General features: G+C 44.0%; 1 protein-coding gene across 4 annotated transcripts in view; it reads left to right on the top strand.

The window, feature by feature from the left end:
• The window catches only part of dgkza (diacylglycerol kinase, zeta a), a 708,940-nt gene that overhangs the window by 255,311 nt on the left and 429,790 nt on the right, over window positions 1-23,839 (top strand). The gene's annotated exons all lie outside the window — the stretch shown is intronic.

The raw sequence follows: 23,839 nt of genomic DNA, 5'->3' as shown, positions 1-23,839 counted from the left end.
ATCTATGTTGATCTTTCTCTGAGTGCTCTCCCTGTTGCTTTCTATGTGCTTACCTAAATGCTTGAATGCTTTAGGATTGCCTGCTTCCATCATCTCCTCTGGCAGTGTGTTCTCGATCTCAACCACCCTCTGTGTGGGGAAATAAAAAAAAATTTCCTTAATCCCCTGTATATTTTGTGTGTGTGTGTGTTGCCTTAAACCTATGCCATTTGCTCAAAGACATTTCTGCTAAGAGAAAATGGTTTTCCTCTATGTCCCCTGTCTATATCCCTCATTATTTTGTATTCCTCAATCAGATCTTCCCTCAACCTTCTCTACTCCAAAAAATGTAAACCATCATGTCTCTCCCCACAGTTGATCACTCCATCCCTGTTGAATCTCCTTTGTACTTTTTCTGGTCAAATCACATAATTCCTAAGGACAGTGATCACAGTGAAGAAAATATTCCATCTGTGACCTAATGTACAGTGCCCTCCCTGTTCTTGTAGTCTTCGAGTATATCCTGACTAGTGAAGGCCAGTGTCCTGTGTACCGTGTTGATCTACCTGCGCTGCTGCCTTCAGGAAACCTTGGACTTGTCCATCCAACTTCCTCTGTGCCTAATAATGAGTGATGTATCTTAGTTTGTGCTGGCTTGTTTGAGGGTTTCTGTCTGTGTTTCTTTGCCTGCCCTGGTGTACGGTTTGAACTTGTTTTTTGTGCAGTTATCACTGTTTGTTGAAGGTTATTGGGACAGTTGCAGTCCGTGAAAGGCTACCATGAGGATTAAAGATGTGTTCATCTTGCCCAGAGAGTTTCTGATGCTTGGCAGAAAAATTGCTCTAAGCCGAAGGAGGTCAGCATCCAAGGGTTGGATCTTGTGAGGAATGGCCATGGCTTGTGTGCACATTGGGAGGGATGAGAGAATGAGGTAGGGAAAAGAAGAGGTGGTGTATTTCTGGGAAAACTGTGGAAGGAGTATATATTTATTTGTGTTTTGGGTCCTGGACACTGCAGACAAAGACCAGAATTTATTGCTGTTGAGAAGCCAGCACTTTGAATGGGGCAGGAAAGACATGGGGGTGATCTTCGGGGACTTTGAGAGGATGTCCATGTGTGTGGAGAGAACAAAGGTCAAAACAGGTGTATAACTCTTCTTGAGCTACCTCCAGTGAGTACTGGAAAGTGAATGTCCATTTTCCCTGGGACATCGGCAGCATAAAGAAGGAAGGGAGGTTGCTATAAAGCTGTCTTCACTGAGATCCCTGCTCTGATGGACTTTGCTGCCTGGAAATGGGGTAGCTCTACATGAACGCTGAAACTGGCTGTATTTAGCTTTTGGGTTGTACTCTATCTGCAGGGCATTTTACATCAGGTGAGCAGTTGTGGGCATGAGGATTTCCTTCTCAGGCCTTGGGTGTAGAACCTAAATGCAATGGACTTGCATGTCTGAAGACCCTTTGGACAAAGACTCCCAGGGAAAGCATTTGATAGTGATGGCAAGTTCTGGTCCTTGTGATGGTAGGAATGTTATGAGTGGAATTTTTGATGGAAATCTCAGTGCCATTCTAACTGTTGCCTGCTGAGATTTTCCATTCTATTTACCAGGACTCCTCTTGTTGTGACATAGGAGGCCATTTGGACCATCTTGTCGATGCCAGCTCGCAGCAGAGCAGTTCCATCAGTTCTACGAGGGGTGATTGATAAGTTCGTGGCCTAAGGTAGGAGGATTCAATTTTAGAAAACCTAGCACATCTATTTTACCTACATTTACCCACTTAGTCCAGCAGTCGTGGAGCATACAGATCCCTTCTTTGTAGAAGTTGGCGTCTTGGATCTCCAGAAGTAGTCCACAGCAGGGGTGATTGATAAGTTTGTGGCCTACAGTAGAAAGAGATGAGTTATTAACTTCAAACTTTCTGCATTTTCACTCAGAGTTGAACTGAACATGCATGTAACGAGAGCTGTATAGCTAATCTCCTTCTACCTTAGGCCACGAACCTATCAATCACCCCTGCTGTGGACCACCTGGAGGTCCAAGACGCTCTTGTTACATGCACGTGCAGTTCAACTCTTTGAGTGATAATGTAGAAAGTTTGGAGCTAATAAGTCATCGCCTACCTTAGGCCACGAACTTATCAATCACCCCTGCTGTGGACCACTTCTACAAAGAAGGGATCCGTATACTCCACAACCGCTGGACTAAGTATGTATATGTAGGAGGGGACTATGTTGAAAAATAAATGTGCTAGGTTTTCTAAAATTGACTCCTCCTACCTTAGGCCATGAACTTATCAACCACCCCTCATATTTCCTGTCATCCTATTTCTATGACCCATGCAACTAAATGCCCTCTCTCATGCCCACCAACTGCTTACTACAGAGATGTACAGCATGGGAAAATGCCCTTTTGGTCCCTTGTGTCCTTGCCAAGCCTGCTTTATTTTTTGTTTCGTTTATCAATTACCTGTAGCTTATTAACTAATGGAAAAAACTTACTGGAACAGTGGAGGAAATGGGTGCACCATGCAGTCAAGCAGATTGTGCAGACTCCATATAGACAACATCTGGTCAGGACAGAGCTGTGGGACAGTGGTACTGATTACAATGCCATCATGTTTTAAGTGATTTGTGGTAGCCTCTGTACTTACCATGGGTGAAGAAGGGGTGAGCAGGTGAATTGTGTCTTGGCATGTGGAGAAGCCTTGGTCTTGCATTTTACTGGTGCTGCTTACTTTGATCGATTTATTTTTTTTTTCTTTTTCAGTTGGGGCAGGTTGTGGAAATGTCCCGTCTCTAATGTTGCATGTAATCAGCTTGTTAGTGTTATGTTTTATAGCTTTGCAGACTAATGGTGTGTGGAGGTGGGTTCCTGTTGCAGGAGATTTGCCTGAAGGTAGACCATTGCTGCCATCTTAATACCAAAGTTCAAAGCTCCATTATCCAAGGTGCACAGCTGAAGTGTGACAGTTGACATTATGAATGTTGTTGGCACTATTTATGGTTTATGTATATATGCATTTTCCAAGGAAGTTTTTAAAAATTCTTGTCTTCATCCTATGATCATGCACATAATTCCAGGTTGTTTAACCTGGATTACTGCAATAATCATTCAATTCAACAATTAATTCTGCCAGAGTGTGGTAATGGGTATAAAGAAAAATTATGGCTAGAGAATTTCATTTATTACCTTCCAAGTGAACAATAGAATAGTTTTCAATATGGGAAAACTGGGATTGAAATTAAGCTGTGGAAAGATTAATTTGGAAATGCTTAGTGCCTTTATTTATATTTCCTTATTTGATTTGGTAGGGCTATTTTAAAAAGTAGAAATTAGCATTGCACATCAAATACTCTGCAAAACTATGGCTTCTATAATGGTTGCCAAGATTAGCATTGATTGTTTTGTTGCCCTGCAATCATGTTTGCATGAGCCATTTTAGTGTGTTAGCTTTATAAAAATAGTCTACAGAGTTTCTTTATTGTAATCTGCTTGCATAATCAATAAAATCCGTGGAAAAAATTCAGGCTTGTGCACTTGCCAAATCCTAATACTTCGGTTTACTTTTTTTTCCTCTTACAAGTAGCCCTAAAAGGTAAATATGAAAGATGAACCTGTAGGACGTGTTTTTTCAGACGTTACACTATGATGTAGGACCTTTTTTTTTCAGATGTTACACTATTCAGAGCGAATTGTACTGGAGATGATTACTTACAGGTGAAATCACACCCATCAAAAAACTGCACCTATCACTCCTATAGGTGTCTTATATTACGAGGCATTGAATGCACTCAAAGAGCAGGAGTCATAAGAAACCTTCCAGTCTTGTCGGGAGTAGGTCACTGATCAAGCCACTAAAAAGAAAGGAGGTGTAAGCGGAGCAGCCATTGTGTGAGTGAGACGGTGTTAGAGTGGCCTGGTTTTAGCTCAACGGGCTTGGGCAAGCAGAGAGCAAATTTCAGTAAGATTTTTTTTTTCTGTTTGTATGTAGCTAGTGTGCTGAAAATGGGTCCAGAGTTGCAATGTTCCTTGTGTGTGGTGTGGGAACTTCGGGAGCCCACCAGTCTCATCGATAACTACATCTTCATGAAGTGCCCTGAGCTGCTACTTCATTGATACTGTAATAAGGGACTGGAGTTGCAGTTTGATGACTTTCAGCTCATTTGGGATAATGAAGAGGTGACAGATGAGAGCTACATGGAGGTGGCCATGCCTAAGCTGCAGAAGGTGGGCACCTGGGGACTTTCAGGAGAGGCAAAGGGAATAGACGGCCAGTGCAGAGTACCCCTGTGGCCATTCACCTCAATAGTAAGCATACCACTTTGCATATTATTGAGGGAGGGGAGGGAATGAGCTGCCAGGGAGAAACCACAGTGCACAGGTCTCTGGCGCTGAGTCTGTCTCTGTGGCTCAGACGGGAAGGGAGGAGAAGTGAGCTGTAGTGATAGGGGATTTGTTGGTTAGGGTAACAGAAAGGAAATTCTGTGGATGAGAACAAGATTCCCAGATAGTTCGTTGCCTCTTTGGTGTCAGGGGCAGGGACAACTCAGGTTGCGTCCACAGCATTCTTAAGTGGGAGGGTGAGTAGCCAGAGGTTGTGATCGGTATTAGTACCAATGATGTGGGAAGGAGTTGGGTGCTAAGTAGAAGGGCAGGACCTGCATGGTTGTGATCTTAGGCACCCGTGCGCATGCTAGAGGACAGAAGTGAAGTCCAAAGTAAATTTATTATCCAAGTACATAAATGTAACTATATACAACCCTGAGGTTCATTTTCTCACAGGCATACTCAATAAATTCATAATAGAATAATAACCATAATAGAATCAATGAAAGACTACACTAATTTGGGTGTTTAACCAGGGTGCAAAAGACAAACTGTACAAAAAGAAAGAGATAATAAATAAATAAGCAATAAATAAGATTCCTTGAAAGTGAGACCGTAGGTTGTGGGAACATTTCAGTGATGGGACAATGAAGTTGAGTGAAGTTATCCCCTTTAGTTCAAGAGCCTGATGGCTGAGATTTAATAACTGTTCCAGAACCTGGTGGTGTGAGTCCTGAGGCTCTTCTATCACCTTCCTGATGGTAGCATCAAGAAGAGAGCATATCCTAGGTGGTGGGGGTCCCTGATGATGGATGCTGCTTTACTGCAACAAGTTTCGTGTTGAAGTGCTCAGTGGTGGGGACAGCTCGAACTTTGATGGGCTGGACCGTATCCCCTACTTTTTGTAGGATTTTCCATTCAATGACACTGATATTTCCAGTGTGATGCGATCAGTCAATGTACTCTCCCCCACGTGTCTATAGTCGTTTCCGAAGTTTTAGATGCCATGCTGAATCTACACAAACTCCTAAGGAAGTAGAGGTGCTGCTTTTTTCTTTGTAATTGCACTTGTGTGTTGTGCCCTAGACAGATGCTCTGAAATGATAACACTAAGGAATTTATAGTTGCTGACCCTCTCCACCTCTGATCCTCCAGTAAGGACTGGCTCTTGGACCTCTGGTTTCCTCCTCCTGAAATCATAATCAGCTCCCTGGTCTGCTGACATTGAGTAAGAGGTTGTTGCCAGATCTTCAACCCCCTCTTATATGCTGATCGTAACCACCTTTGATTCGGCCTGTGACAGTGATGTTGTCAGCAAATTTGAATATGGCATTGGAGCTGTGGTTAGAAATGGGAAGATCATACAGTTTAACACGTGGCGAAGGAGATGGTACAGGAGGGAGGGCTTCAGATTTTTCCATCGTTGGACTCTTCCAGGGACATTGGGACCTGTACGGAAGGGACAGTTTGCACCTGCAATGGAAGGGATCTAATATCCCAGCGAGAAGGCTTGCTAGTACTGTACAAGGGATTTTAAACTAGAGTTGCAGGGGGTTAGGAACCAGAGCGCCAGAACAGATAGTGAAGTGGTTATGGAGAAAGATGTTAAGCCTTACATACAAGGTCAAGAATCAAAAGGTCGAGCATGGTGGGCTAATGTTCGGAGCTGCTTATATTTTCCGAGGTATATTGTAGGAAAGGCGGATGAGCTTAGGACATAGATCAGCACGTGGAATTATGACATTGCGCCATCAGTGAGAATTGATTGCGGGAGGGTGTGGACTGGCAGCTTAATGTTCTGGGCTTCTTTTGTTATATAGATAGAGTTGGAGGGATTAAAGGAGGAGGGGTGGCACTACTAGTCAAAGAAAATGTCACGACAGTGTTCAGTCAGGACAGACTGGAGAGCTCACCTAGTGAGTCTTTGTGGGTAGAACTGAGGAATAAGAAAGGTATGATCACGTTAATGGGATTAAATTATAAACTATCCCACAGTCCAAGGGATTTAACGGAACAAATTTGCAGAGAGATTGCAAACTGTTGCATGAAATAAAGTTGTGATAGGTGATTTTAACTTTACTCATATTGATTGGGTCTCCAATACTGTAAAAGGGCTAGATGGGAAAGTATTTGTCAAATGTGCTCAGGAAAGTTTCCTTAATCAGTACAACTAGAGAGAGTGGGATGCTTGATCTCCTTTTAGGTAATGCGACAGATCAAGAGGCAGAAGTTTGTGTAGGGGAACACTTTGCATCTAATGATCATAATGCCATTAGTTTCAAGGTAATTATGAAAAAGGAGACTCTGTTCTTTGGGTTGAGATTCTATATTGAAGCAAGGCCAATTATGATGGTATTAGGCTCTTGCAGTTGTAGATTGGGATAGGTTGTTTGCTGGCAAAGGTGTACTTGGTAAATGGGAGGCCTTGAAAAGTGAAACTTTGGGAGTAAGGTGCCCTTGTCTGAATAAAAGGCAAGGATAACTGATTTACGGATATATTTTCAAGATACATTAAGGTTAAGAAAACAAAGGAGGTGCCAAGCAGGTAAAGAAGGCAGGAACAAATGAGGTACTTAAAGAGTATAAGAAATGCAAGAGAACACGTAAGTAAGAAATCAGGAGGACTAAAAAATGACATGAGGTTGCTCTAGCAGACTAGACGAAGGAGATTCCCGAGGGATTCTACAGGTATATTAAGAGCAAAAGGATTGTGAAGGACAAAATTGGCCCTCTGGAAGATCAGAGTGATAACTTATGCGGGGAACTGAAAGAGAGGGGGGAGATCTTTTGCATCTGTATTGACTCAGGAGATGGACTCAGATTCTATAGATGTGAAGAAATGCAGTGGTGAGGTCATGGGCCTTATACAAATGATAAGGGAGAAGGCGTTTGCTATCTTGAGGTAAATTAGGGTGGATAAATCCCCAGGGCCTTACAAGGTGTTCCCTCGAACCCCATGGGAAGCTAGTGTAGAAATTGTAGGGACCCGAGGAGAGATATTTAAACATCCTTAGCCATGGGCGATTTGCTAGCAGATTGGAGGGTAGCTAATGTTGTTCCGTTGTTTAAGAAAGGCTCTAACAAAATAAGTCTGGAAATTATAGGCCGGTGAGCCTTACATCAGTAGTGGGAAAGTTATCGGAAGGTATTTAAGGCAGTGGTCCCCCACCTCCGGGCCGTGAAGCATGCAGGGGTGCAGCGGTAGCCAGAATGCACCCAGCACATCTTTAAGAAAAAAGCCGAAAGAAGCAAGCTAATTAATTAGGTGCCGCCCGGCACATAAATGTTGGCCCAGATCAGAGGCGATTGATTGCGTTGCTGGGCGGCATCTAATTAAGTAGCTTGTTTATTTCCTCTTTTTTCTTAAAGTTGTGCTGGGTGCGTTCTGGCTACCGCTGCACCCTGCATGCTTCATGGCCCGGTATTGGTCCGCGGCTGGGAGGTTGGGGACCACTCTTCTAAGGGATTGGATATACAAGTATAGACAGGTACTGATTATGGATAATCCACATGGCTTTATGCATTGTAGCTTGTGTCCAACCAATTTTATAGAGTTTTCTGAGGAAGTTGATGAAGGCAAGGCAGCAGATGTTGACAACATGGTCTTCAGTGACACCTTTGACAAGATCCTGCAAGGGATGTTGGTCAAGAAGGTTCAGCTGCTTGGTATTCAAGATGAGGTAGTAAATTAGACATTGGCTTTGTGGAAGAAGCCAGAGGGTGGCGGTAGATGGTTGCCTCACTGACTGGAGGCCTGTCACTGGTGGAGTGCCGCAGGGATCGGTGCTGGGTCAGTTGTTGTTTGTCATCCATATCAATGTGGATGAAAATGTGGTAAAATAATCTGCAAATTTGCAAGAGGGATCAAGATTGGGAGTGTAGTGGATAGCAAGGAAGATGGTGAAAGCTTGCAGTGGGATCTGGGCTGGCTGGAAAATGAGAGATGGAATTTAATGCAGACAACATGAAGTGCTGTACGAGACCGGTTTCTGTGCTGTAGTGTTCTATGACTATTATCGATATCCTCAAATGCACAATGCTTATAAACACCATCAAAGGGAGCAGAAAGCTGTACACTGTGAGCATCATGGAACCAGAGGACATGCATTAAAGGTCCACTCTGCAGCATCGTGCTCATGTGCCTTCAAAAGCTGTGAGAGGAATTAACAGTGAGCATTTTCTCCATCATCTGGCTGCTGTGCTCGTCATTCCATAGTGCCTCAGTTGGGTCAAAGCTGGCAGTACTCTATTGCTTTTTTGATTTCAAAAAATAAACATAATAAAAGCATGCAAGAGAATAAACATTGTGTAAAACCTGTTACATCCTTGGTGTCATATGGTCAGTGCATTCAATGGTGTTAACACTTTTTTCAAATTATGGTGCCATTACCACTTGTGGCCCTTAAGGTGATGCACCCTTTCAGCGATTAAGGGGCTTCCCTCTGACTCTGCCCCTCTGTGAGGTGGCATGAAGAGCCGAGACATTGGTCTTGCCCCACAGAGCCTTTGTGTTGGCTGCACTGGGCTTCAGTGCATCCCTCAGCAGGTACTCCTGCAGCCTGGAATGTGTCAGTCGGCAATATTCCCTTATAACCAGCAGGTTTCCGGATGACCAAAGAGTGTCCTTCAGTGAGCTTGATGATCTTAAAGCAGCTCTTGATGTCTGTCTCAGTGTGTGAGCCTAGAAGCAGCCTGTGGATCAGAGAGTCCTCTGTTATGCAGCTGCGTGGGAAGAACTGAGACAAGGAGCTCTGCATCTTTCTTCACATCCTTTCAGCAAATCCAGAGTCTGCCGGGGGCGGGGGGGGCGGTGTTGTGGTGTGTGGCTCTCTCCTCTGCAGCTGCTGTCCCAAGGGCAGTCATCACCAAGACTGACTACTCGAGGTGGATTAGGAACCTTGTATGAAAGGTTCTTCATCCGTCAGCGAATTACTGACTCCCAAAGTGTCCTTGGAGACACAGCAGTCCCCCTGCATCTTTCTGATGGGCAGTGTTTGCCGAGCCAGTCAACCAGAAAGTGACCTGGTTATGCCCACTATCTGTTTCCTGTTAGCCCTCTAATCTATAACCTAATCCAGTATATGGCCTTCTATACGGTTTATTTTCTAATGCCCCTTTATCAAATGCCTTCTGAAAACTCAGTCACTGATTCTCCCACATGCTCAACACGTTTCCCTGTTTGAAAGAACTCCAGTAAATAGGTCGAATGTGATTTCTCTCTGCAAAGTGAAGTTGACTTCACTTGATTACCTTGTATTTTTCTAAGTGCCTTTTAATAAAGCTTCTAATATTTTTTTGTATGACAGACTTTTTTTAAAGCACCACAGTAGTGCAGCTTCTGCCTCTTAGTGCCAGATATCTGGATTCACTGCTGTCTCTGTGGAGTTTGCATGTTCTCGCTGTGACCAAGGGGTTTCCTCTCCTGTCCCAAAGACGTGCCAGTTGCTGTGCTAATTAGTCAGTGTAATTTTCCCCTGAGTGAAAGGGGAACCGAACAGCATGTTGTACAAATATATATAAAAAAAGGATTAATGGTGGGTTAGTATAAATGGATGGTTGATGTTGGTGCAGATTCAATGGGCTGAAGAGCCTGTTTCTTTCTGTATAATAGCTTTGAGATCCTAAGTTGATTGTGGTTTCTACTTTCTCCCTCCCTTTGTCATTACCCCTGCTTTGCCTTGCTGCTTAATTTTCTCTGAGCCGTGGACACAGGCTTTGCCCATTTGACTTCGTAATCGGGTGAAGATTTGCACAAGAAGCCACAGGAGCATAGCAATGAGCAGAATGCTGTTAGTGTCAAATTCCCGCCGCTGTCAGTAAGGAGTTTGTACGTTCTGCCCGTTTCCGTGCGAGTTTCCCCAGGGTGCTGCGGTTTCGCACTACATTCTAAAGAGGTACGGGTTAGTAGGTTAGTTGGTGTTTCGTTAAAAACAATTTGGAACCTGGCTCAGATAAGCAGAAAGACACAAACTCCAATTATCCACTTACAACTTTAAAACTATGTTTATTAGGACAGAGTTGCAAGATTAAGATACTTATCTAGGTGTGTGGAGGTCTCTCACTGCAGCATACCTCCCCCTTGATCCGTGATGCTGTTTACAAACAGCCCTTTAGTGAGGTCTTGAACAAATTACACCCAAGCTCCCGACCGCTCTACTTTGTACCCTTTCCACTGATATGAAATGCTACTGTAAGTGGACCAATACATTAACAATAGCTTAAACCACTGAACCAGGACCAGTCATTACCTGTCACCCTTCTACATGAGTCCCACATCTGCATTCACCCAACTTTCATGATGCCATGGCTGTATTCCCATAGTATAGCTTTCTCACCGTCTATTCCCACAGTAATCGAAGTTCTGTTATGCTTAAGGCCACAGTGGTGGTGAGACATTTGACACTTAACTGGCAGGTTCCCTAACTCTAAACGAAATTGCTTGAAAATCAAAAAAAAACTGCAGCTATTGGAAATCTGGAATAAAATTAGAAAACCTTGGGAAAGGTCAACAGATCAGGCAATAGCAACACAAACACGATGCCGGAGGAACTCAGCAGGCTAGGCAGTATCTTTGGGAAAAAGTAAACAGTCGACATTTCGAGCAGAGACCCTTCATCAGGACTAGTGAATGGTCTCAGCCTGTAACGTCGACTGTTGACTCTTTTCCATGGATGCTGCCTGGCCTGCTGAGTTCCTCCAGCATTTTAGGTGTGTTGCTCTAGATTTCCAGCACCTGCAGTCTGAGATCAGATAGTATTTGTGGAGAGAGAAACTGTTAGCATTTCAGTTCTGGGACTCCATGTAAATCGCTTGATGGCCATCCTTTATACTTGCAATGTGGTTCTTCGCTTCAACAGCAACGACCACTCCTGGGATGTAAGTATTGGCTGTGATCTTCACTGCTGCTCAACACTGGTGCAGCTGAAAGTAACGTCTAATAGAGCATGTGGATCAGATGGGTCTTTGGTGAGTAAATTGGCACTAAGAAGCTTAACATTTCAAACCAATAAAACTCATGACCTATTTGCTATTAAGGAATTTCTCATGAGTCTCTAGTGCTTGTTAAACCATCGCGCCATATGGTTGAAGTGCCCAGTGAGGTACAACGCGCAATGTATTAATAGCAGGAGTACAGCACTTCATTCTATCAACAACTGGATGTGACTAATATAGCGTTATGTTTTCCTGCATAAGCCATGATTTTTCCTAATACTCCGTTACCCAGTCCTGTCTTTTTCAGTTTTCATTTCTTTATTTAAATGTGTGGTGGGGTCGTGGCTGGGGTGACTGGTGCATCCACATCATAAAAAGCATTCCAATTGTGCTTCTCCTCTGAATGTTCTGGGGATGGATAGGTGCCTGAATCTTTGTGCCTTTTCTGCTGCCGCAAGAAGGTTTTCCGTTGGGAGTGTGCACCTTGCTATTTGCACACACGACAATGAGTGCAATTTGGTTTGACCCTTGGCACCAGCCTCTCTGTTCTTGGTGTCAATGCTGCACTCTCTGGTTCCTGGTGTGTGCCCCCGTGTCATGTCTCTTTAACTTACTCTTCCTGTCTCCAAGGTAGTGCTCTGGTAGTTTCCTCCTATTTATCCCCTCCCACCCCTCCTCTGCTTTGTGTGCAACTGTTCTGGGCGTGGGACACTCGCTGAAAACAGGATCTGTTCTGACATCCTGCAAAGAAGGTGATTGTAATTCTAAGCCGCACCCAAAATATTTTTATGGTGATGCAACATGACAGGTGGTAATGAAGACCAAATAAAATCTACATGTGTAGCTGTAACAATGGGATATTGTCTTGCTTGCTGTTCATACTGATTAAACAATTACACAGTGCATTGATGTAATACAGTGTAAAACAATAACAGAAAGCAGAATACCATGTTAAAGATACAGAGAAACTGCAGTGCAGGCAGACAATAAGATGCAAGATCATAAAAAGGTAGACTGAAGTTGAGCCCGTTTCGTCATACTTGGGGAACTGTTCATAGTCTTCTAACAGTGGGATAGAAACGGTTTTTGAACCTGCGTTCTTGGCAGATTACTGCCTCTGCCCGTGAGTAAGAGGTTGGTCAGCTTCAGCCCGGTGAGGCACTGATGCTCAGGTTCTTTGCTGCTCCAATCCTGGTCAGATGAGGAAATTGCAGCCAGGGTGTTTATAAGGGTGCTACAATTATCTTGAGATGTATGGTGCAGAGTTCCCATTACTGGGTGCTGGTCTGCTTGAACTGTTGAAATCTGTTTGTCTGTGACAGGTGCCTTTTATCATTAAATGAATCAAATTCTGGAACAGATCATTACCTTCGGCCAAAGACTACACTGGATTATGAAGGTGGCACGCCACCACTTTCTCAAAGGTGATTAAGGATGGTTTCTCACTGTTGGCTTTGCCAGTGACACCCCGAACTTGTGAATAATTAAACAGTAGGAACAAGTTGGTGTTATCACAGAGAGATTAGTTTCCCATTCTGCCTGGATTATTCAGCAAGGAAAAGTTGAACAGTTGGTATTATACTCTTTAATGAATGAGGTGGTATTGTGATGAGTAAGATCCTGACTGGGGTGCCAGTGGAGATGTTGGGAGGATGTTTCCTTTGGTTTTAACAGAATGATGGTCTTGTTGTGAGTGGTTGGACTTTGGGAAAGTTGGCCGTCTGGCAGCTTGGCTTCAGTTTACAGCTCGGCCTTTTTGTACCCAACCAACATGTCCTTGTGTATGTGTGATTGCTGTTTTAAGGCCACACACCATTTGTACTCAAATACAGGAGAAGATCCTGCTGCGAGCTGCAAGACGGGTACCTGCACTGCGTCTCAGAGCTCTGTATCCTCTGCAGCGCGGCCAATACAACTGTTCTGTCTGGGTGAGGGCAGGAAACAGTCAGGTATAGCATTATGTTGTTTTTTATAATCATTCTCATCTAAACCAATTGGAGTTATTTATCTTTCAAAGCTTGCATTGTGCATCAGGTGAAGAGTAATTTATCATGTCTTTGGACTTTCCACCTCTCAAACCAGCTGTTATAAACCAGCAACTTTCTGAGTAGGTGACTCTGAGGTTTTGCCTTTGCTGTTGACATTGTGTTGGTGGTCTTAAGTACAGACACACTGTCTCTTGACCCCCGATATCTGTGCTAATGATGATGCCAATTTAGAGAGACGGGTATGTGCAGCCGCTGGAACCTGCAGCAACCAACGGTCTGCTGGAGAACTCGGTGGATCCAACCATACCTGTGGGGATGGTAGGAACACAACCAACCCACAAGACCATAGGAGCAGAATTAGCCCATTCGGCCCATGGAGTCTGCTCCACAATTTCATCATGGCTGATCCATTTTCCCTGTCAGCCCCAGTCTCCTGCCTTCTCCCCATATCCCTTCATCCCCTGCCTTAAATATACCCAATGACTTGGCCTCCACAGCTGCTGTGGCAATGAATTCCATATGTTCACCACTTTTGCTAAAGAAATTCCTTCTCATCTCAATTCTAAAAGGACGTCCCTCTAAACTGAGGCTGTGTCTCACCCAGCAAAGGAAACATCCACTCTACTGAGGTCTGTCAACATTCAATAGATTTCAATAAGGTCACCCCTCATTCCTCTGAATTCCAGTGAATACAGGCCCAGAGTTATCAAATGCTCCTATATAACAAGTGTTTCAATCATGGAGTCATTTTTTGAGCTTCCTTTGCTCCCCCTCTCATGTCAGCACATCCTTTCTTAGAAAAGGGGCCCAAAACTGCTCACAATACTCCAAATGAGGCCTCACTAAACCTTTATAAAGCCGCAGCATTACATCTTTGCTTTTTTTTATTCTAGTCCTCTTGAAATGAATGCTAACTTGACATTTGCTTTCCTCGACCTTTAGGCAACCCAGTATGAGGACTCCCAAGTCCCTTTGCACCTCAGATTTTTTGAATTTTCTCTCCATTCAGAGAGATCAGAAGTGGAAAGGGTGAGCACATTCACGTTCCAGGGTGTCAACGTTTCTGAAGATCTATCCTGGGCCCAACATATCAAAGCAGTTACCATATTTCATTAGGAGTCTGAGGAGATTTGGTACATCACCAAAGACACTTGCAAATTTCGACAGATGTACTGTGGAGAGCATTCTGATTGGCTGCATCACCATCTGGTGGGGGTGGGGAACGCTGCACAGGATCGAAATACGCTGCAGAATGTTGCAAACTCAGTCAGGTCCATCACAGGCACTAGCTTCCGCAGCATCCAGGGCATCTTCAGGGAGTGATGCCTCAAAAAGGCAGCGTCCATCATACTCGACTTGCCGAGTTCCTCTAGCTCCTTGTTTGTTGCTCCATGGTACCAATTTAAACAGTATGTTTGCCTGCACGTGTTTGAGATTCCCCCACTGTCTGCCAGTTTAAATTACCTCTGGTAACCAGGTTTAAACTTTGTTATCATGGAGGTGTGACAGTATTTTGTGAAGATTAGTACTGGTCAGTGGGGGAAACACCTTGACATCCTGGTGAATTGGTCTGCAAGCTGCTTCAGTTGGCTGCTTGCACTGTTAGCAGCTATTGGAGGCCTTTGGAAAGTTGTGGCTTCCTGCCAGTTTAGGGGCTATTGTGTTACGGTTTTATCTTCCATTATGTACACCGTGCATATTGGGTTATTCTGATTAAAAATGTTCAAGTTAGGAGCAGTAATGGCCCCTTGAGTCTGTTCTAATATTCAACAAGATCATGAATAACCTTATTGTAACCTCAAGTCTGCATATTGGAGCACCTTTGGTCATCTTTCAGTCTGCATACTTTATACGTTTTTTGTTCCGTAGAGTTCCAAGAAAGATTAAGATCAACTCTAACTTGGTCCTTCAAAAGTTTCTAGGCACCAATTAACAAAGGCACAGCACTCTGATAAATGGGGAGGAGGAGAAACTGAGGGCTTTCCTGTTCATGCCAAGCCCTTCCTCAGGACTCTGGGCAGGACTCCATGGTACTGAGTGCTAGTAACTCTCAGGGAGTGCAGCTCAGGCCAAGTGGTCTCAATGCAACAGCTGTAGAGTGATTTGGCAGAGCAGACCTCCCACCCACAGTTGGTGGTCTTCTCTATTAAGTTGGACGGGGACAAGATTGAGATCATCCCCTCAACTGTTGCGATGAGGCCACACTCAGGTTGCGGGAGTGGCACATTATATTCCGTCTGGGTAGACTCCAAACTGACAGCATGAGCGTCAATTTCTCGAACTTCCGGTAATGTCCCCTCCCTTCCGTCATTCCCCATTCCGATTTCCCCCTCACCTCATCTCCTTGCCAGTCATCACCTCCCCACTTCTCCAGCCCTGTATCTCTTTCACCAATCAACTTCCCAGCTCTGTACTTCATCCCTCCCCCCCTTCAGGTTTCACCTCTCACCTCATGTTTCTCTCTCCCCTCCCCCACCTTTTAAATCTACTCCCCAGTCTTTTTTCCTCCAGGCCTGCTGAAGGGTCTCGGCCCGAAACATCGACTGTACTCTTTTCCATAGACGCCGCCTGGCCTGCTGAGTTCCTCCAGCATTGTGTGTGTGTGTGTGTGTGCGTGCGTGCGTGCGTGTGCGCGCGTGCGCGCGCTGCTTGGATCTCCAACATCTGCAGGTCTCCTCTTGTTTGTGATTAGAATGTGGTGGGAAATAGGTGCAAGAGGGCAATCCTTTGTTCCTAGGAGAGAAGTGTTGGAAGAAGCTTGTTGTCCGGGACAAAGTGATGCAGCATGCAGCAATCATTTTGCTATCAAAAGCACCAAGCTATTAAAGTGCGTGTGGGTTCATTCCCTATCCTAGAGATATCAGTGCTGAATTTAGAGTGGAATTTCGTTGTTACTCTGAGTGTGTGCTGTACGGTCTGATCGATGCCATCCCTAGAGGTGTTATAGCAACCCTGCATCTGTTCTCGCAGTTGGACATAAAACAGCCCGTGCGACAGAGTGCTGTTTGCTGATGTTCTTTTCCGTGTTTATTCCTCAGCTGATGTCACTGAAGCGCTAATTATTATCACATTGCCATTTTCAGACACCTTGCTGTTTGCAACGTGAATGTCTTGTTTCCTGTGTTACCTCAGTAACAATCCAATGACTACTTAGAAGCTACTTCTTCGTCACGTGCACAAAAATGTCAATATAATGTTGTGTGTGCTTTGAACCCTGCTTCTGGAATTGGGTCCTGTGCCAGATTTTGCAAGTGGAGAACAATGGGAGTACCCATTTGGTGCCTGATCGGATTGAGGATGCGTTTGTTTTTAAAAAACTCGGTCTGCTGTTGTCTACTTAAAGCATTTAATAATTTTGAGCATTTCTTCCCCTTGATCTCCACTATTTACCACATTTCTATTTTCTGCAATGTTGGCAGCACCCCAGGGAATCTGTTTTCTTACATTCTCAGGATCTTCAACATCCTTTTTATGGTTGAGGACCCAGAAATAGCCGCTGCAATCCTATCCAATGAAAATGCAAGCAGCCTTAGCAGCAGGTCTGACTTCTACAGCTTAGTGTACAGAATGCAGTGGAAAACACCCTCCGTACACAACATAGCTGAGCATACATCATTCCTTCATTTCCCTAACAAATTTTTGTCAGCATTCTGCACCAAAAATGCAAAGCACCAATATTTGCGACAAGGGTGTTAACCATTTTGTCACCAGTTTATATTAAGTGCACCAAGTGGTTCAGAAGTTGCTGCAAACACCCTGCAAATGAGACCAAATGACCAAAAATAACTCTTTCTATATACATCGGGCATGCTATTAATCTCCATCTTCAGTTGTTGCGCAAATATTGTGGAGCAACGCACACAAAGTGCTGGAGGATCTCAGCAGGCCAGGCAACCTCTATGGAAAAGAAGTACAGTTGACATTTCGGACCGAGGGTCTTTCAGCTTGTCCTTTTTCCCCTGTAGATGCTGCCTGGCCTGTTGAGCTCCTCCAGCATTTTGTGTGTGTCTGTGTGTTGCTTGGATTTCCAGCATCTGCAGATTTCCTCTTGTTTTGTGGCAAAGATTTTGAAATTGGTTTATTTAAACATGTGCCAAGATACAGTGGAGCCTCTCAATATTCTTATTACAGTGGGCTGGAAGCCGTTCTTGAGCCTGGTGGTTCGTGCTTCCAGGCTTTTGTGTCTTCTGCCTGACAGAGGACGGGAGAAGAGAGAATTCTGGGATGGGTTAGGTCTTTGATTATGCTGGCTGCTGCTTCACTGAGGCAGCCAGCAAGTTTTGCATTTGCTTATCATTATCCTTTAATCATCCGTTCAGCTCTAGAATCTCATTGGTTACTTTTTTATAATTATCTCATGAAAGTCAATGATAAGGCATCATACCAAAGATTGTTACATAAAGTAGGTCTTGTGGGTTCAGATGGGAACAGGATTAGCCCAACCACACAAAAAAAAGAACAGCAGAACTGAATCAGGGTCTCTTTTGCAGATTGACATTTTGCTGCTACTCGGTGGTACACAGGGATCAGCAGAGGATCCTTAGCAATTGACAATTTATATTGCTGACAGATGAAAGTATTGAGGGTCATGTATCCAGATCCTGCAGACAATGCAGGACTAGCTATGAGCAGGTTGCAAAGTGTCTAAAATAGGCAATAGGCTTAGAATTGGGGGGGTGGGGAATGATAGAATACCAAGTGAGAAAATGGGAGGTTAGTAGGAAAAGAAAGACTTTAAACATGGAGAAACCTTTCGTTATTGACAGGCAGAGGGATGAAGCTGCAAAGGTAGATGAAACATAGGTTGATGTGCAGCTACAGGAAGCAACTGCAATGGATGGCTTTTATCACGAGTTGAACTACAGAAGTAAGGAAACCTAAAAAGGTTTTGACGAGGCTGCTTCTGCAGTTCTGAGTACAATGTTAGATGCAGTAATTAAGGAAGAATATACTTATATGCTGTGTAAATTCACAATGTTAATTCTTGGAATGTGGACCTGTTTGTAATGAGTGGTTGCTGCCACTGTAAACTATTATTAAAAATGAATAATTGCACAAATGTAAAATGTTTTGAGAGTTGGCACTGCACAGCTTGCTTTTAGGTGACGAAATAGAACTAGGAAATGCTCTCTAGATAAAAAGCTGTCTGTTTACAGCTGAGATTTAAACCTGAATAGGTGGTAAATTTTAGTATTCTCTCCAGTGCACATCCAAGATCAAAAATAATAGTTTTGATGCTCAAGTGGAGATTAGAGAGCACAAGCCTGAGTAGCTAGGTGGCCTCTGATTATGTCTAGTTTAAACTCTTACATTCAACGTTGATAAAGTAATCTGGCTGTGATTCTCCCTGGACTGGTTATGATTGGAAATATTCTGTGTCAAGCTTCGTTGTCCGTGTGTTCACTGTTGGAACCCTGGGGGCGTGAAAGGAGAAGTTTTAGCTCCATCACTTGGCTCGGTCTCCAAGATTGCAAACTTCTAAATAATGTAAGGTTGACACACCATCCATCTTTCACAGTGTATCAAGGCACTTTGTTATGACATCCTGATTAACCTTTGTTTTGTTTTTGTCCTATCACATTTTCTGTTGTCTCCCATTCTTGCTACAATAATGAAAGAAGCCATCCAACTTGTTGTGTCTGTATCAGTTCACAGAGCAATCCATTTGCCCACTTTTCCCTCTGTTTTTTTTCCTGTCGTTTCTCCCTTTTTTCTCCTGCCGGTGGCCAACTAACTTATCAGTCAGCATCGGGTGTGGGAGGACACTGTACTGCCTGGTGGGGATTCACAGGACTGACAGAAAGTCCACACACACAGCACCGGAGATCAGGATCAAGCCTGGGTCACTAGCTATGCTGTCCTCTCGATAGACCCTTGTTGATGCTGAGCAGTCAGACTGTACTCCGAGCTTCCTGTAGTTTGGATGAGCGCCAGAGAAGATGCTTTTGAATAAAGTCAGGTGATTCCATTTCCAAACAAAAGAAGCCATTAATTTTAATTTGATATTTAGATCACAGGCTATCTTACTTCTCTCTTTCCCTGGGGTTGGCTGGGCAGCCATGCTGCTCCAAGCCCCTGCCACTGGCCCTTGAAGTGAGAGTCATTTCTCGGGATGTTTGGTTTCCATTCCCCTTGCCCTCTCCTGGTTACCATGGTCTTTATCAGGAAGCACCTGATCTCTGTTTATGTCAGATTAGGAAGGTGAAATTGAGAAATTAGAGGTTATCTGAGAATGGTTACATGTAAGTGGGTTTTCAGATATTTAAATTTGTAGAGACTGTGGGTGAAAGGTGGAGAGAGATTAATAGGACATCTCTTCCAAAGAGCTGATACAGGGAGCAGTGTGCCCCCCCTCCCGATATGATTTCTCAATTTTACTTTTCCAGTTTTGTTTTCCATAATTAGAAAGTTTAAACCTTTGTTCTTTGAGCTCAATTCACTCCCTGATCCTTTGTGATTCTTAGGTACAGGCAGTGTCGTGCATGTGTTGAATATTTGGCTCCCACCCCGGGGTTGGGTAATCGGGTCACGGCACTTAGAACTCACCTCCAGAAGTGATTTCAAAATGTGACCTTGAATGTATTGGCTTCAGAACCTGGAAAGGGCATTGATTTGCAGAACAGGATCAATGGTGTGTCATTCACTTCCACCAATCAGTAACATCGTGACTGATCCAGTCTAGGCCTCAGCACTACTTTCCCATTCTCTCCCCAAAAACCTACTTGCAGATATCACACAGAATATATCTACACTTTGTACTGTACCTCACCGTACTTGTGTACGTGACAAACTTGACCTCTTGACTTTTTATAGTTTAAATGCCTGGCAATCTCCAAATAGATTCAATGTCAATGCCTCCTCCACAGGTCTCTGAGCTAGTCAATCCCAAAGATTTATGACACTCAGAAATGTTCTCCTCATCACCACCTGGATGGATGGGAAGAAGGAGGAGTAAGTTGTTGATGGCCTATTTTCACATGTATCCTGGTTCCAGATATCCTGCATTTTTCAGTCAGTTCCCATTAGTACCTTTGATGTTTCAATAGATTGTCTCTCATTCTCTGGATTTCAATGAGTTTAGGACCAAATTGCCCAACCTCTCATAAAACAACTGTCCCGTTATCCCAGGAATAAATAGAGTGAACCTTCCTTGAACTGCCTGTGATACAAGCTCATTTTTCCTTAACAACGGAGACTAAGCTGGTCACTGTACTCTAGGTTGCACCACCTTCCTTTAAGATTGTGTCAAATTCTCTCTCTCTCTCTTTATAACTTGTCATACAGATGGTTTATTGCAAACAAAAACAAAATGCGCTGGAAAGGCTCAGCAGGTTAGGCAGCACCTGTGGAAAGAGAAACAAGTTAACGTTTTGTGTCTGCCAGCCTTTGTCATAACTGAAAAAGAAAGTTTTCAGACAGAGTGAAGGCGGGGGAGGGATCTGTCTGTGATAGTCAAAATGGTTTAATGGGCACGGTTGTTGTCACAGCCATCTACTTTCTTTTCACATTCCTCCCCCGCCTTCCCTCCTACTGAAAGCTAACTTGCATTGCTCTTTGTCTCAGTTCAGATGTAGAGTCGCACACCTGAAATATTGATTCAGTGGTTCAAGCTATGATCAGAGAGTGTACACATGATACGACCTGAAATTCTTACTCTTTGCAGACCTCCGTGAAACAGGAGGAAATCCCAAAGAATGACAGAAACATCAGAACCCCAAAGCCACCTCCCTCTCCCACACACAAGTTGCAGCAAAGGCATTGACCTGCTGAGCGTTTCCAACATTTTCTGCCTGTTTCCGAGTTCCAGGCATCTGCTATGCTTTTTTTTATTTCCAGCAGTTTTAGTCTTCCTAATTGTTTGCTGTGCCAGCATTAATTGTTTCAAAGGAATGGATGCAATTCCTTTTTAAACTGCATCAATTTATGATTCTACATCATTCAAATATTAATTTGCTTTCGCATTCTTTCTTCCAAAGTGGATTGTTGTGATAGGTTGTTTTAGGAAAACTGATTGGGCACGTGTCCACTGGAGTTAAGAGAAATGTGATTGTACTTTATTGAACCACCTCCTGAGAGGTCTGGACGGGGCGCATGTTGAAATAATGTTTCCTCTTGTGGGAGAATCTAGAACTGGGCTCTTTGTTTTGAAATAAAAGGATTGTTTGGGTAAGACAGGTAGCAAAAGTATTTCTGTCATGGGGCTGAGAGTCTTTGAAATTTCCTTCCTCGAGGTGCAATGGAAGTAGAATGTTAGAGTGGTAAGAGGTTGATAGATTCTCGATGAGCAAGAGGGTGAGATAGGAATGCAGAGTTAAACTTACAAATCAGATCTCAGCAAGAGGAGGTCCTACTCCTTGTCCTTGTGTGCATCTTTCTTGGTGCTTCTAGTTTGATGTTCTATTCCACCTTTTTAACACTTGCGAACCCTGCAAACCCTGAGGCTGCTCGCAGCATGGTTGTGTAGTGGTTAGCGCAGTGCTTTACAGTACAGGTGACACAGGTTCAATTCCCGCCACTGCCTGTAATGAGTTTTCTGCGTTCTCCCCGTGAACGCATGGGTTTCCTCCCGGTGCTCCGGTTTCCTCCCACAGTCCAAAGACATACTGATTGGTAGGGTAACTGGTCATTGTAAATTGGCTTGTGGTTATGCTCGGTTTAAATCGGGGGATTCTGGGTGGCGAGTCTCAAAGGGCTGGAAGGGACTGTTCCACACTGTATCTCAATAAATAAATAAAACTATTCCTTGAGGCAGTGAGTGACGTCGTGTCCACTATTGGCTCTATTTCTGTTGGTGGTAGCTGTCTTTCTGCCATTCTGACTGGAGGTGGGACATCGCAGACCTACTATTGCAGAGGAATTTGTGGCATTGTTTGCAATATAAAACTTTGCTGAGGGAGGAACTTGTGGCACGTGTCCAATATGCAAACAACAGGAATTAATGGCCACCCAGCACTGTGGTGGGGCAGTGACTAGTTGGAAATTTGGGTCCAGATCGAAAGGAGAATAGGGGGAACAAGGGCCTGTATCTCTAGGGCTAGTGTTTTGCCCTCAGAGCAATGAAGGCTAATGTTGCAGAAGATTCTTTATAACGGCTGCTGAGCAAAGGCAATTCCTACTATGGATCTGATTCTTATTGTGCCTGCTGCTTTGCTGTAGGGAATTTTGTTTCTCTTTTCCTCCCCTCCCATGCCAACCAGTCAATCGCAAGAGCTGGCACTCAGCCAAAGCCCCAGGTTGTCGGATTTGCCACAAAACCCACTCTTCTGAGAAATTTCCACATCTTAGCCATGTTTCATTATGACATAGGAGCCTATTCAGCCCATCAATTCCATGCTGTGCTGTCAGAACAATCCTATTTCTCTAAAATCTAATTTTTTTTATTGACTACCCCTCCCCTCCCACACCCTGGCTCAATGTCCCACCACTATCTACAGTGGGCAATTAACCAGCAAAATTTTGATTTTTGACTACGGGAGGCAACCAGAGCCCTTGCAGTCACAAGGATAACGTGCAGTCTCCATGGAAACAATTCCCGTGGTCAGGACTGAACCTGGGTAATGAGCTGAGAGGCAAGCAGCTCTACTTCCTGACCCACCGTGCTGCTCAAAAGTAAAATCCTCGACATGAGAGTTTTGAGTTTGTCATGTCACACGTGCTGCCTATATTTTTAATATGTGTGTGTTTTACTTTGGATTTCCAGTATCTGTGGGCTTTTGTTTGGCTAGTCAAATGCCAGCGGATTTATTGGTGTTTGCCAGTGTAGTTTCAAGGTTACTGAGAAGAGTATTTTTTTTAATGGGAGGGACCTATGTATGATACCAGAAAGACGACCAGATTGGAAAATAGGTCTTTATTTACTTTAATTCCAATTCCCACTCCCATTCTGCGGTGTCGATCCATGGCCTCCACTTGTGTCAAGATGAGGCCACCCTCAGGATGGAGAAACAGCACCTTGTATTCTGTTTGAGTGCCCTCTTGGCATAGATATCAATTTTGCTTTCCAGTGAACAAAAAATCCTCCCCACCCCTCTAATCCCCACTCTGACCTTTCACTTCTTCTCACTTTCCCATTTCTTCACCCTGAATCCCCTCCTCCTTCCCTTTCTCTCCTCTCCTGTCAGATTCCCTCTTCTCCAGCCCTTTACCTTTCCCACCCACCTGTCTTCTATTACCTTCTAGCGAGCCTCCTTCCCCTCACCCCCCACCTTTTCATTCTGACATCCTCCCCCTTCCTTCTCAGCCCTGAGAAAGGGTCTTGGCACGAACACCCACTGTCTATTCGTTTCCATAGATGCTGCCTGACCCGCTGAACTCCTCCAGCCTTCTGTGTCTGTTGCTTTATTTTGAGGGCTTGACAATAGCCAACAAAATCAGTCTGAAATGTTTTTCAGAGTTGACATTAAATAAATGTTACTGATAAATCATTCATGTAAAATAAATCTCTTTGTGGGCTGAAGGAGAAACATCCCAAAGTTGCTAATGTGTTGTGACACTGCAGTTGGGTCCTGCAAGCCAGGCTCCTGAAGCACATCACTATGTAGCACAGCTAATTGAGGATCGTGGCTTCTCCATCCCCAGTACTCCGCTCCTTGTGTCATTGTTTGACAGCTGA

Source organism: Mobula hypostoma, chromosome 11, assembly GCF_963921235.1.
Source record: "Mobula hypostoma chromosome 11, sMobHyp1.1, whole genome shotgun sequence".
Classification (NCBI taxonomy): domain Eukaryota; kingdom Metazoa; phylum Chordata; class Chondrichthyes; order Myliobatiformes; family Myliobatidae; genus Mobula; species Mobula hypostoma.
This window is presented reverse-complemented; position numbering and strand designations above follow the sequence as displayed.